Source organism: Callospermophilus lateralis, chromosome 14, assembly GCF_048772815.1.
Source record: "Callospermophilus lateralis isolate mCalLat2 chromosome 14, mCalLat2.hap1, whole genome shotgun sequence".
In the NCBI taxonomy this organism is placed as follows: domain Eukaryota; kingdom Metazoa; phylum Chordata; class Mammalia; order Rodentia; family Sciuridae; genus Callospermophilus; species Callospermophilus lateralis.
Window position 1 is genome coordinate 11671715 of NC_135318.1, and position 13259 is coordinate 11684973.

Sequence of the window (13259 nt, forward strand, 5' to 3'; positions counted from 1 at the left end):
AAAAAAAAAAAAAAAAAGACAAAATCATAGCAAACAAAAGTGCAGCATGCAAACCCCAGCAACCAACCAAGTAATTTCTTTTGCATAATATAAAAGTATTTTAGCACCAATCTGAATCTTAATACAGAAGGAGGTTAGGATTAGAGAGAAGCAGAAGACAAATGTTTACTGAGGTTATGAATAATGACTGTTTCTAGAGATTGGTGCATGGTAGAGAGTAATTTAAGAGTTTTTACCAGCAAAGTTTAAGTAGGACATACAAACATTAAAATACTAGGGGACTGAAATGAATAAAAAAAGCTCCTTTGAAGAAAAAATGGGACAGTGAAATAAAAATAAGTACTCAGAAAGTTTATTAAATAGAAAATGAGTACAAAAATATGTCCAAAAGATAAAAGCACAAAGAATATGAGAGAAACCAATCCTCAGGTGGGTTAATAGCTCCGTGCTGTTTCCTAGTGAAACAACTGAAACAGAACAAAACATAAAAGGCAAAACTTAAATGGAATCTTTTTTACCTCTTGCACACAAACCAAAATAGCAAAGCTAATTTTAGTGAAGAGAGAATTTGAAGTGAGAATTTCTAAGGAAAATTAAAAGAGATAAAATATTAATAAAATGATAATCTATAAGAGTCACGGAATCCATAGAAATTATAGATATTTAGCAAAATATGGAAAGAAAACATTGATGAATTATAAGGAAATGGACAAACCCACATTCATGTGTGACATTTAATGTATGTATTTTCTGAGTTAAGCAGGTTAAGGAAACAACTAAAGAGGGCTGAGAGCAAAGCTTCCCAACCCTGCCCACAGTGGTACACCACAGATAGCTCACAGAGGTGCTGAGATATCGATCCATGTGGCCAGGGGTGGCCTGGTGGGGCTGTGACAACCACAGCCTACAAACAATGACTTTTGGCTCCCAGCAGCATGGATGGTGTCCTAACAAGTCTGTGTGAGCTGTGTTCCAATTTGAACCAATTTTGGAACAACCAAAGCCAATTAAATATGGCTTGATACCTGATACGGTGGAGGTGTATGTGTGATATCATGCATATATTTGTATTATATGTATTCACATATATTTTCTATGAAACTGTGCCAGTAAGAAGAAAAACATTTTCTCTCAAAAATGTGAATATTTTAAAAATGACAATCTTAATAAGAGTCTTAATAAGATATATAAAAATAAAATATCATATAGATCTAATTCTCTTACTATAATGTCACAAAATCAGAAAACACATAAAAGGATGGCTAATACTAAAAAGTTAGTGATTTGAAATTTAAAAATTTCTAAACACAGTCCTGAAAATTTTTGTGCACTTTTCTGTAAGTATAAATAAAAAAGTCTATGTAAAGGGTGCTAAATAAGTTTTGAATTAAAGAGGAAATTAAAATGTACTTAGCAATAAGTTACAATGAGCAACTACATTTTAAAAGATATAGAATGTTGACTTAGTATTCATGGACGATATTGCTATTAGTTAAGAGAAAAAAGAGGAGAAGAATGAGATGAGAATACAATTAAACCCATCAGAACAAGTCCAAAGAAAAGAAAAATTTGACAAAGATAATTAAAAAAAAAAAGTAACAAAAAAATTTGAACTATGAAATTAAGAGACCAGTTTTTTTTTTTTGGAAACCAATCAACAAAAATAGAAAATCTATGACAAATTAATCCGCAAAACTCCTAAAAATTAGAAAAATAAAAAAGAATAAATATGGAGATTATAAAATAATAATAAAAATGATTAAAAATAACAAGGAAATGATAGATTCCTTTTTGGCAAAAGCAGAAAAACTTGAAAACAGGGAATTTTCTAGTAGCATATAATTTAGCAAAACCAAATCAATAAAAGGTAGCACACAGATCTATTAATGCAGGAGAAATGGAAAAAAGCAGACAAGATACAGCCTTATACAAGACTCCTACCCTGGTTGCTTTTTAAAATGAGGTCATTTCTGTGTTATATTAACTGTTCTAGAGCACAGAAAAAGATGGACATTACTTAGCCTGTGTGTGTGTGGGGGGGGCACTGGGGATTGAACCTAGGGGTGCTCTAATACTGAGCTAACCCCCAGTCCTTTTTTACTTATGTTTTGAGACAGGGTCTCCCTAAATTGATTAAATCCTTGCTAGATCACTGAGGCTTGCCTTGAACTTCCTGAATCTCTGGGATGACAGGTGTGCACCATCGTGCCTGATGTACATAGCGATTTTAATGATACCCTGGGACCCTTGATCAGCCACCCTCCCCCCAACACACTCACACACACATACTCACAGTTCTTGGCCAATCTCACAAACATGTATACAAAACTCAGAAGTTACACACTTATAAAATTGAATTTTGCAGTGAGTTAAAAGCATAATGCATGATAAATATCTAAGATTTCTCCCTACCTACACTTGCTATGAAATAATGGTTTCTTCTCAGGAAAACAATTAATGAAAGGCACTCTTGAGTATACAAGAGGACAAGAGTCATGAGGCCACCTTAATAGATTTCCTACAAGATTCCTCATCCCCGCCCCTCTCTTCCTGCCGTGTGTGTGTGTGTGTGTGTGTGTGTGTGTGTGTCTCACATGCACTTGTGCACACGCAGTTTCAGTAAGCTAATATAAGGAAATAGTCTCATTGTCTCACTCCATAAGTTCAATCTACATAGTTACATGGTTCTGTGAATGTCTTTAAAAATCAAAGAATAAGAAGAATAAATGTTATAAAAGAAAAGTAATATTAGCAGAAAATTTATTTATTTAAATGTTAAAATTAATATAAGAATTAAAAATTTTGTTACATGGCTAGGCTCCAGATCAACAAAAAAAATCCACTATGAGGCAAGTATTGTTTGCAAATTAAAGTAAAAGAACACATGCATTCTGGTGACTACAAAAGTGAATTAAAAATTAGGCAGGGAAAATCTTAGCAATAGCATCCATCGCCTGTGAGAAGTCGACTAGAAAATGATCGAAGGATGTCGAAAGAACACTTGAATATTAAAGGACAATATTATGGGAATCCAACTTCTCCACAGACCAGTTTATAAATTGAATGTGTCTCTACTTGGAATCCAGCAGCACTGGGAATTTAATTTTGACTTTCCTGGGCTGTTATCTCACTCCTCCTTACTTGGTAGTTCACTTGTTTTCAATTTTTCTTGCTTTTTAAAAATGTTTTTATTGGGGCATTATAGTTATATACAATAGTTGGGTTCGTGCTGACATAATCATGGAGTGTAATTTACTCCATTTCAGTCCCTGGTGCCTCCTCTTTCCCTCCCCCTCCCCTCCCATATTCCCTTCCTATGCTCTTCCGGTCTTTTCTTTCTTTGTTTTGAATTGGTGCTTTGTAGATAGACATAAAGGTGGAATTCACTGTGGTGTATTTACACAACGCACAGAGCATAGTTTTTTCAAATTCTGATTAATATACTTGGCCTGGTATTCCTGAGTACTATTTTAACTACATCTCAAAATTTTAATTCTGACTCTATTCATTTATAATATAAGTAACTTCAACTTTTATTTTCCTTTTGATCCATCAATTATTTAAAAATGAGTTACTAGTATCCAGTTTTATATACTTTCACATACAGTTTGTTTTAATATTTACCATCAGTAAAATTTAGACTTTCTAAAATGTTTCCTCATCTTAACTTTTCTTCCTAATCCACTTGTCCCGTTGGCCCTCATAGAAAGGCTTCTGAAGTGATAATTAAGGGTGGCTTTGTTTGGGTCTAGCAATGCTCCCAGAAAACTGTCTGAAAAGGAAGGAAGGAGAGCAGCTTCCCTTCACCTAGCTCCTCCTTCTGAGCCGCATTTACACCTGTGCTGGTTACAAAGAACATCCCAAGGTCTTGGTTCTCTGTGGAGGACGGGAGTGCTTCCTGCATGAGTGAGGGTTCAGGCAATTCTGGTAATTAGTGGGTCTGATCAGTGTCTGGGGAGCCATTAGATGGCCTACAGCCCAGGAAGAGTTTGAAGTATAGGCTTTTAATGTGGAGAAACCAGAATCAATAAGTCAGCCAGGTTTTTTCTTTCTTGTCTGTGTGTGCATGCCTGTGTGTGGTCATCACTGTTATGACAATTGACATATGCAGTAAAGTTAGAGCCTCTTGGTCCATTTGGGATTGTCTGAGTATACTCAAGACTCAGTCTGTCTCTAAGTGGACATTATGGACTTCGCAGTTTGGAAATGGCCAGAGAGATGAACTCATTTAATAGTTTCTTCATAGAGATGGGGAAACTAAGGCACAGAGAGGGAAAGTCCCAGAGGAGCATCATCTAAGTTTGGTTGTTCTGAAAGAAAAGAGAATGCCTGCCTTCTCCAGTGCTCAGATTTTTTTTTTTTTCTTCCTTTGAGTCTCTGCAGATTAACTCCTGTCTTCACTACTCACTCAGAGAAGTAAAGCAAACTCTAGTTCTGACTCCCTGGCCTTGCAAGGAGACCAGGTTAAATACAATAGCTGCTTGGAAACCATAGCTGCTTCTGTTTAGGAAGCTGGTGTTGATCAAGGAAAGGGGAGAGAGTCTGAGAGCACTGTCAGGCAGTGGGTCCCCTGGCAGAGCCCAGCAATTGCAGACCCTTCCTCACAGTGCCCCCCAGCACCCCACCTATTCTGGCAGACCTCTTTAGCCTTTTACTGACTTTATGTCTTGACCAACTCTTGAAAAATATACCCTCAATTTGTTTTAAACAGGTATGTTGGACATGAAGATATGGAAATGACTGTCATGAAGAAATAAGTTTTTCTTTCAGTTTTCTGGAAATAGGAAGCACAGACACCACACATGGTAGGTTTGAGGTGGAAGGATCAAGGTAGAGAAGAACCAGAGCTTTATTGTGGTTTCTGCTGGGAAGGCAAAGTGCAAGACCAGCAGATGTGGGATTGGCTGCTCTGAATCATTTCAGTGGGTTCTGGGGTCTAGAGGCTGCCCCTCATTATTGCAGGGGGGCGGGGAGAGAGACAAAGGCATTAAATAAATTAATTAATGTTAAGGAAGACGGTGGGATGGAGGTAGTATTCACTCCACTTTCTTCTTTCTCTCAAGAGAACATCGTGCTTCATTAAAAGATCTCAGAGTCATTCCAGTAAAGCAAACTTATGTAGCTCCAGTTCGTTTTTTTGTAAAGTTTTCCTTGCACACGAGTATTCAGTGGACTGAGTATGCATTCTCTCCAGCACAGGTCCTGGCACAGAATAGGTTCTTGGTAATTATTTTTTTGTTCACTTCCAAAGAATTAAATCTTCAAGAAAATTCATCTCTTTTTCTTGGGTGGCATCCAAAATGGAAACAATTCTAGTCACTGCAGCAACCCTATACCCCATGTTCCCAGGCAGAAGCCTGGATGTTTCCAAACCAAGCAGTCTCAGTCCTGGTAAGTCAGTTTGCTAATGAAATTTCCATCATTCTCCTGCTGTTCCAGCATTTCCACTCACTCTAGGGCTTTCAGAATTGAAGATGTGCTGCTCACACAGCGGAGGGTGTAAGAGGCTGCTGGATCAAGGACATTGTTGGACTGTGCAGTTGTCTTGGTCTAGAATAAGCTCTGGCTAGACAAAAAGGAATTGGCATTATAATGAGTGAATTAAGGAAACAACTTTATTTTTACCTTGTTCTTACAGGAATGCATTACTACTGTAAAGATTTCAACAAGGCAGAAGTGTGCGGAGTTAAAAGCAAAAGACCAACATATTCATGAGTGTATGCAACCTGTTTTATTCCCCAGGGGTAATCACAAACACCTGTTTGATAATTGAGAACTTATGCTGTGCATTTTCATTCATATATATAAAATACACATATATACATATATAATATACATCTATATTATATATACACAAAGATACAGTGGTATTAAAATATGTACATATGATTATATGTAATGTTTTGTAACTTCTTTAATAAGTTGACTTTTTCATGTTAGTGCAAATAGACATATCTAAATATTTTTTAAATATTAACCTTTTATTCCATGGTAGAGATCTGTCATTCATAGTTTAACTTCTTTAAGAGGAAAAAATTAGATCTGCTTCCAAATTCCTCCTATTGCAAAAAAAAAGAAAAGCTTTAAAAGATATACACATTTCTTTGTGCAATTATTTTTTTTTCCTCTAGGAGATTGTTTACATAAGTTTCTCATGGCTTCCATTAAAAAAATACCACAGGCCATGTGGCTTAAACAATAGAAATTAATTTTCTCACAGTTTGGAAGCCCCAAGAAGTCCAAGATTAAGATGCCTGAAGCATTTGGTTTTTTGAGAGGTCTCTCTCCTTGGCTTGGAGATGACTGGCTTATCTCAAATATGAACAGATTCTTAGGTACTGGGAATTAGTACTTTAATATATGTTGGATACAATGCAGCCCATAATAATGTTTTGGTGACCATGGCTGATTAATGAATTGCTATAAAATGCAGCATCTTAAAGCATCCATTTACTTAATCTCACTAATCGCTAAATATCCATCAGGGATAGCTTCTCTGTGTGACATGATGTCTGAGGCTGAGGCTGGAATTGTTTGAAAACTCCTGTGTTAGATTTTTCTTCCAGATCCTTGACACTCCCCAGAAAGAAACAGAATCTATTCCCCATCCCCATGGAGCTGATCAGGACATTGTGACCACCTCTGTAGAATAAAATATGGTTGAAGTGACATGGTATAACTTTTGAAGCCATCTCAGAAAGACAGCATGACTTCGACATTTCCCTTTCTCTTATACTCTCTCAGGAATCTTCTCCCTGGAACCCAGTCAACACCGTATAAGAAAGCCCAGAGTATCCCAGATGGAGAGGAAAGGAGGCTTTCAACCAATAGCCAGACTTAATCTCAAGACACGAAGGCAATGGGCCCCCAGACCACTCCAATTCAGCTCTGCTGGGGCATGACTGCATTCACGAACCAGAAAATCTGTCATCATATGGATTGTTGCTGTGTGTACATATTAAGTTTTGGAATATTTGTTACAATTCTGGTAGCAGCAGCAGCTTGTTTTCTCCTGGGGCTGATTTGCAGACTCAGAATTCTGACAGTACCTACATGTGACCTCTCTATGGGAGCTTGCCTTGCTCCCACAATAGAAGCCTCAGGGTTATGGGATCTTCCACATAGATTTTTAGGGCTTTACCATGGGTGTCTCAGTGAAATGGGAAGAAGCCACATTGACTTTTATGGCTTTGCCTTAAAATTAACATAGAGCCACTTAACACTGAACTTCCTTGATTATAAGCAAATCCAAGGCCTTGCTTCAAAGGGAGCAGGCAGAAAGCCACCTCTCAGTGATATGGAGTGTCAAAAAGGTGGTAGCAGTGTTCTAGAACTCCTACCCAGTGCATGCCAGAGTTGGCCCATTTTTTTTCTTCTGGACCATTTTCCCCTTTCTTAGCTTTCCCTACTGCTCACTAATTTTGGCATTGTCCACATCCACTCTTTGACATTACTCCATCCTTATACTTGACTTAATTTCAGGAATCATGTTTTTATGTTTTTAATGTCCCCCAAACCCTGCCTTATTTTCTATATGGCTCCTTTGCATAGGAACTTTCACTTATTTTAGGAATACAGGGTTCTCTCATATTTCTCTGAAGATAAAATTTCTCTTTTTTAAAAAAGTTCTCTTTCTTTAATCATCAGTTTTGTTTTTTTTCTGGAGTAAATTACCACTTGCTTGCTCTTAGACTTTCTTTCTCATGCTGCCCACCATCTGCAGCTTCGGTTTGCCTTTTTAAGGTACGAATGGTAGCCCAGGTTCTCTGGTTTGGTTTCCTTTGCAGATTGGGCGTAGGTCTGTTTCTCTAATAGGCTTCTTCCATGCTCAGAGGCTTGGCTTCAGGCCATGTGTGGTAGAGAGTATTAACCCACAGTCTTGGTTTGGGAGGCCTGGGCATCCTCAGTGCCTGGGAATTCAAATTAAGGATGACTTTCCTCTGGCAAAGCATTGGTAATTTCACTGAAATTGAGGTTGACCAGTTTATTTTCCCTCCTTCCCTAAATGTTTGTTTGGGCTAAGAATTTGAGGTTGAAAACAATTTTTTTCCTCCTAATGTTAAAGACATTTGTGTCTTTCTTCCTATCTTCCTTCCTTCCTTCCTTTTCTCTCTCTCTCTCTCTCTCTTTCTTTTTTTCCTCCCTCCCTCCCTCCCTCCCTCTCTTTCTTTCTTTCTTTCTTTCTTTCTTCTTGTGTGGTCTTTTTTCTAGTGAGTTCGTCATAACATTTTGTATCTTAAACTTAGGTGAAACATATTCTCTCCTATTTCTCTCCCTTTCTTGATGTTTTTCTGTTTTGAAATGCCCCAAACCCTTTTGCATTTTCTAACTTTTTCTTTTTCATATGAGCTTGTTTTATGAATGCAAAGTCCTCTCATATTTCTCTGAAGATACAGTGTATCTCTTCTTGAAAGTTCTCTTTCTTACTTGCTTCTCCAGTGTGGTGAAGTTCTATGATCCTTTACTTTGGTGTTGGATCACTTGCTTTATTGAGTTGGGTAAACTGTAAACCTTTTCAAAAGCCCAAGGATCTCAGTTCTGGGAAATTTTCTGAATTATATTTTGATGACTTTCCCCCCCTCCAACTTTCTCTCAAACTCTTATATGCCATCTATTGAAATCCCTAAACTGATTCTCTGATATCTCTTATTATTCTTCTTTATGAAACCTTTTTTTTCCTAAGATTTTCCTTTTTTATTATTATGTTTTTAATTTCCAATATTTTTTGTTTGGATCATATTAATTTTATAAGATTATATTCCAAGAATATGGTATTTTTGAAATTATTTTTCTGAGGATATTGTTAATCATAGATTTTTTTTTTTTGGATTCCATCTCCTACAGGTTGACTATTTCTATTCTTTTTTTGCTTCAACACCTGCCTTCCTATTAGAAGTATCTACAAGTTATCTAGTGCTCCCTGCTCTCCATCATTACTGAGATATGGACAGTGGCTCTACATGAATGGATGAGACTGGCTTACCTGAGCTTCATCAAGGGTGAGGAATCCCCATTATATTATATAAACCTGGAACTCATCCTGGGAACCAGATGGGGGTGATACCCAGTAGTCCCAACATTCATTTTGTACATTTCAATTAGTCTCTTTTCAGTTTGGTAGCAATGTACTCATCTAAGCCTCATGTTCCCTCTCACTCAGGCATCTTCATCTTATCCTCTTTAAAAAAGGAGCTTGTTTTATTCCTGGCCTTTTGGGGAAAAAAAGGAGGGATTCAGGGATTTAAGTGTTAAATAGGTTCTCAACCAATTTCTCCATTTTGGGCGCCGTTTGCACCCCCATTTCAAAAAGTACCGAGGGCTACAGGTTCTTAGCTTTTGAGTGTTCTTTATCATTTTCATAAGGATGTTCCTCAGCTCTCCCCATTTTTTTTCAACAGAATTGCCTTTCTGGGTCTGCTGAGCCAACTTGTATGCCTCAACCTCCTCTTCCGTTTCCATGTGTCTATTTGGGTGTCTAGTCGTTTTTTGTTTTCATCTCCTCTTCCACCCATTTCTTCCCTAGGGGTCACTGCCATTTTAAACAGGATCTCTTTGCTCTTGTTTTCGTTGTTTTGCTTGGGAATGAGCCTCACTGATTGATGCATATTTCACCTACCATCCTGAACTAGAAGATAATGTAAATTTTGTTTGTTTAATAGTTACAAGTGTGTTTCAGGAAACAGCTCTACATAACTTCATCACTTCTAACACTCTGATAGGGGAGGAAATCTTTGATCATCAAATAATTCTGACATCTAGAGTTGGTAGGGTTTGCTTGGTTATGGGAATGAATAAGGAAAGTTTGCCTGATGTTTATAATAAAAACTCTGTGGATGAGAGTGTGGTCTATTTTAGTGAACACATAGTGAACACTTAGTGTACACTTTCTCTTTGACTTCTATAACAAATTATGAAAAACTCGATAGCTTTGAATAATAAACAATTATCCTGACCCTGTTCTGGAAGCAAGAAATCTGAAGTCAGTATCACTGGGCAACAGCAAGTTATGACAGGGTGGTACCCACTCTGGACCCTGCTGAGGACAGTCAGTGTTTACCCCTTTCTGACTCTGGTGGCTTCTGACTGCTACATCACTGCCAACCCTTCCTCCAGGGTCATATTGCTTTCTCCTCTCCTATCTGAATTGAATTCCCCTCTGCATCCTTTTTATAGGATACTTACAATCGCATTCAGAATACAGATGGAAACACAGTGATCTACCTATATCCTTAATCATTCTTGCAAAGTCTGCCATATAAGGCAACATGTGCAGGTTCTAAGAATTAGAATTTTATATTTTGGGGAACCATTGTTCAGCCTACTATCTACTGAACTCTGGTCCCCAGTGATTCACATCTGTCCCACCAGCAGCTTATATTTACCTCATCCTTATTCCCAACAGTAATAACCCATTGCAGCAAGAACCTGGAGTTCCAAAGTTTATGCAAATGTTATCAACCCTAAAGTTTCGAATCTTATTATCTATGTCATCTAAATCAGATATGGTGGGACTCTGGGTATGACCCAACCCGGGACAAAAGGTGTTTGGTTCTTGGGCCTGTGCACTAGAAAAGAGGTAATCTCTGCTTTCAAAATTCAGTGATGAGACACGCACAGGCAGACAGATTGAGATACTTCTAATTCAAAAAGGGGGAAAGGGGAAGAAAAAGAGGGCTCCTGGTTCTAAATAATTCAAAAACCCTACAGGGAAGATTTCAAAAGGTTTCCAGGCCTGGAAATAATCCTGTGTAACTGAAGGCTCTGCCTTCCAAGCCTGCGTCTTCCTATGGCTTTTACTAGACCAGGCATTGAGAACAAATGACCAATGTCCTCTGATCCTGTCTTATGGAAAAAATGCAGGGACTGTGAGTGGGAATTTACAAATAGCTAACAGAATGAACATGACCCAAGACACTGCCCTCCCCTCAATCCTTATGCTACTTTTATTTTCTCATCCAGAGAAAAATTTCAGTGACCTAGTGTCTAGCATTCATTCTTTCATGCACACATTCACTCATGAGAGATTTATGGAACAAGTTCTGAGTGCCATACAGAGCGGTGTCCTGGGTGGGACCTGGAGTCCTGTGGTACAGACAATGAGGAAAGAATCATTGATCACTAAACAAAACACAGTTTTAGATATTAATAAGTATTATGGAAAAATGGGAATATTGTAGAGTATTCTGGAGAATACTCTTTAGACTGGTGCATAAAACCTTTTCTGACATAAGGACATTTGGTTTGATACCAGAGAGATAAGAAAAAGCCACTCTATGAAAATAAGGCACAGTGGTTTTGCAAATGAAGGCACAATGAGTAAAAATACCTCGGAGTGCTTTAGGAAGGGACAGACGTTATTGTGACTGGAGACCAGGGGGTGACATAGAGAGCAGTTCAAACTGTCTTAAAGAGAGAAGCCAAGGAGAAATTCTGAGACTGATGAAGAAGTTCAGATTTTATTCAACTTCATTCGGAAGCCATCAGAGTTTTTTAAAGAATAGAATGACATCATCCAATTTACATTTTAGGAAAATCTTTCTGCTTGCTCTGTAGAGCAAGAGTGGGAATCAGGAGGACAGGGACAGGCTGTGAAGTGACCAGCAGCTCATCATGGCGGCTTGGCCAGGATGATTGTAGCATAAGTGGGGAAGAGTGGAGAGACTGAACAAGGGTTTCAGGGGTAGAACCACTAGGGCTTGCTGAGATGTCGGACTTGAGGATCAAGAAGAAGAGCCGAGGGTACCCAAGGTCAAGTATAGTGTTTGGCTTTGATTGAGAGAGTTGGATGGACTGTGATGTCGTTAGATGGACACAGAGTCCTGTGTTTGAAGAATAAGACAGAATGGCAGGGTGCTATGAAGGAGGCAAAGATCTTGCAGCTTGTTTATTTACCCTATTTTTGATGTCCCTTAGAAATTTAAGCAAAGATGTTGAACAGTTAGTTGGACAACCGAGTCTAGGGGTCAGGACCAGCAATATAAATTAGAAAGTGATTATTTAAATATTAAATACACATTATTTAAATATTAAGTATGTAAATATTTAATACACAAAGCCATGAGTCTGGAAGAAACTAACCACAGGGAAAATGTAGCTAGAGAAGAAAATATGCCCCAGGGAGAACACAGGGTGCTTTAATGATTGGAGGCCAGAGAAAGGAGGGAGAAGATGTGAGACGGAGATGGCAAGGAAAAGAAAATGGTGGAGTGCCATGACCTGGAAGGAGTTTCCAGAAGGAAGTCCTAGGAACTGTGGAAGCTCCTTCTCACAACTCACATTAAACAGACTCCAGCTTACTTCTATGCACTGGTCTCAGCTCTTAATTCTGGGAATTATTCAAAAAAGGTCAAAGGAAATTTTACAAAAAAAAATTAAATCCCTGGCCACCGGTGACCTGTGTAACTGTGGACAGATGTCTCAGCCTCTGTGAGCTCCATTTTCCTCACTTCTAAAGTGAGAGAGGGGCACTTACTTTGCAGGGTCATCATGAGGCTTAGTAAAAATACATATTCCAGACCCCGTCTACAGGGCATGCTCAATACATGGAAGCGTCCTCGGTTGGTCTTCTTTCTGGTGCGAGAGCCCTGGCATTGAAGATCACCCCATGTTCCTCTTGAGGCCCGGGATGACATTTCCCCACCATCTCTTCCTTTTCTTCAGCCTCCTCTCCCGTGTGGGTCAGTTTTCCTGATGTCAAGGAACTCTAAAAACAAACAAGAGAGACCCGCGTTGCCAATACCCTTCTATAAATACAGTGGCGGGGCCTGCTTTGGCAAGTAGGATGCCGCTTTCAGAAAACTGAATGCACTTGTCAAGAGCTCAGATTCTCGAGTCCTATTATATGGGATTTAATGCCATTTTTAACACTTGGAGGCTACACGGATTTGGGTAATTTACTTAAAACTTTCTTGTGTCACTTTCCTCATTTGTAAAGTGAGGATAATGGTGTCTATCTCGTTGGGTTGTCATAGGATTACATAAATTAAAAATTAAAATGGGCAAAAAGCTTAAAAGTGCCATGTGCTCAGCGTTGAGAAGGCACCCGGATTGCAGGCAGATGGCTGGTGCCCTCTCTTCCAGGACGCGGTGCCAAGGGATTCGTGCTTCAAAGACGTGGGTGGGATGACTTCTGAGTCCCTTCTGGCTCTGAAGTTTAGGGTTTGATAACTAGTGAGACTCAAAGGGTGGGAGGATAGGCTCCCTCCAAATACGAAGTGGGACAGGAGTATCCTGACACACGGGAAGCTGAGATATGTCCA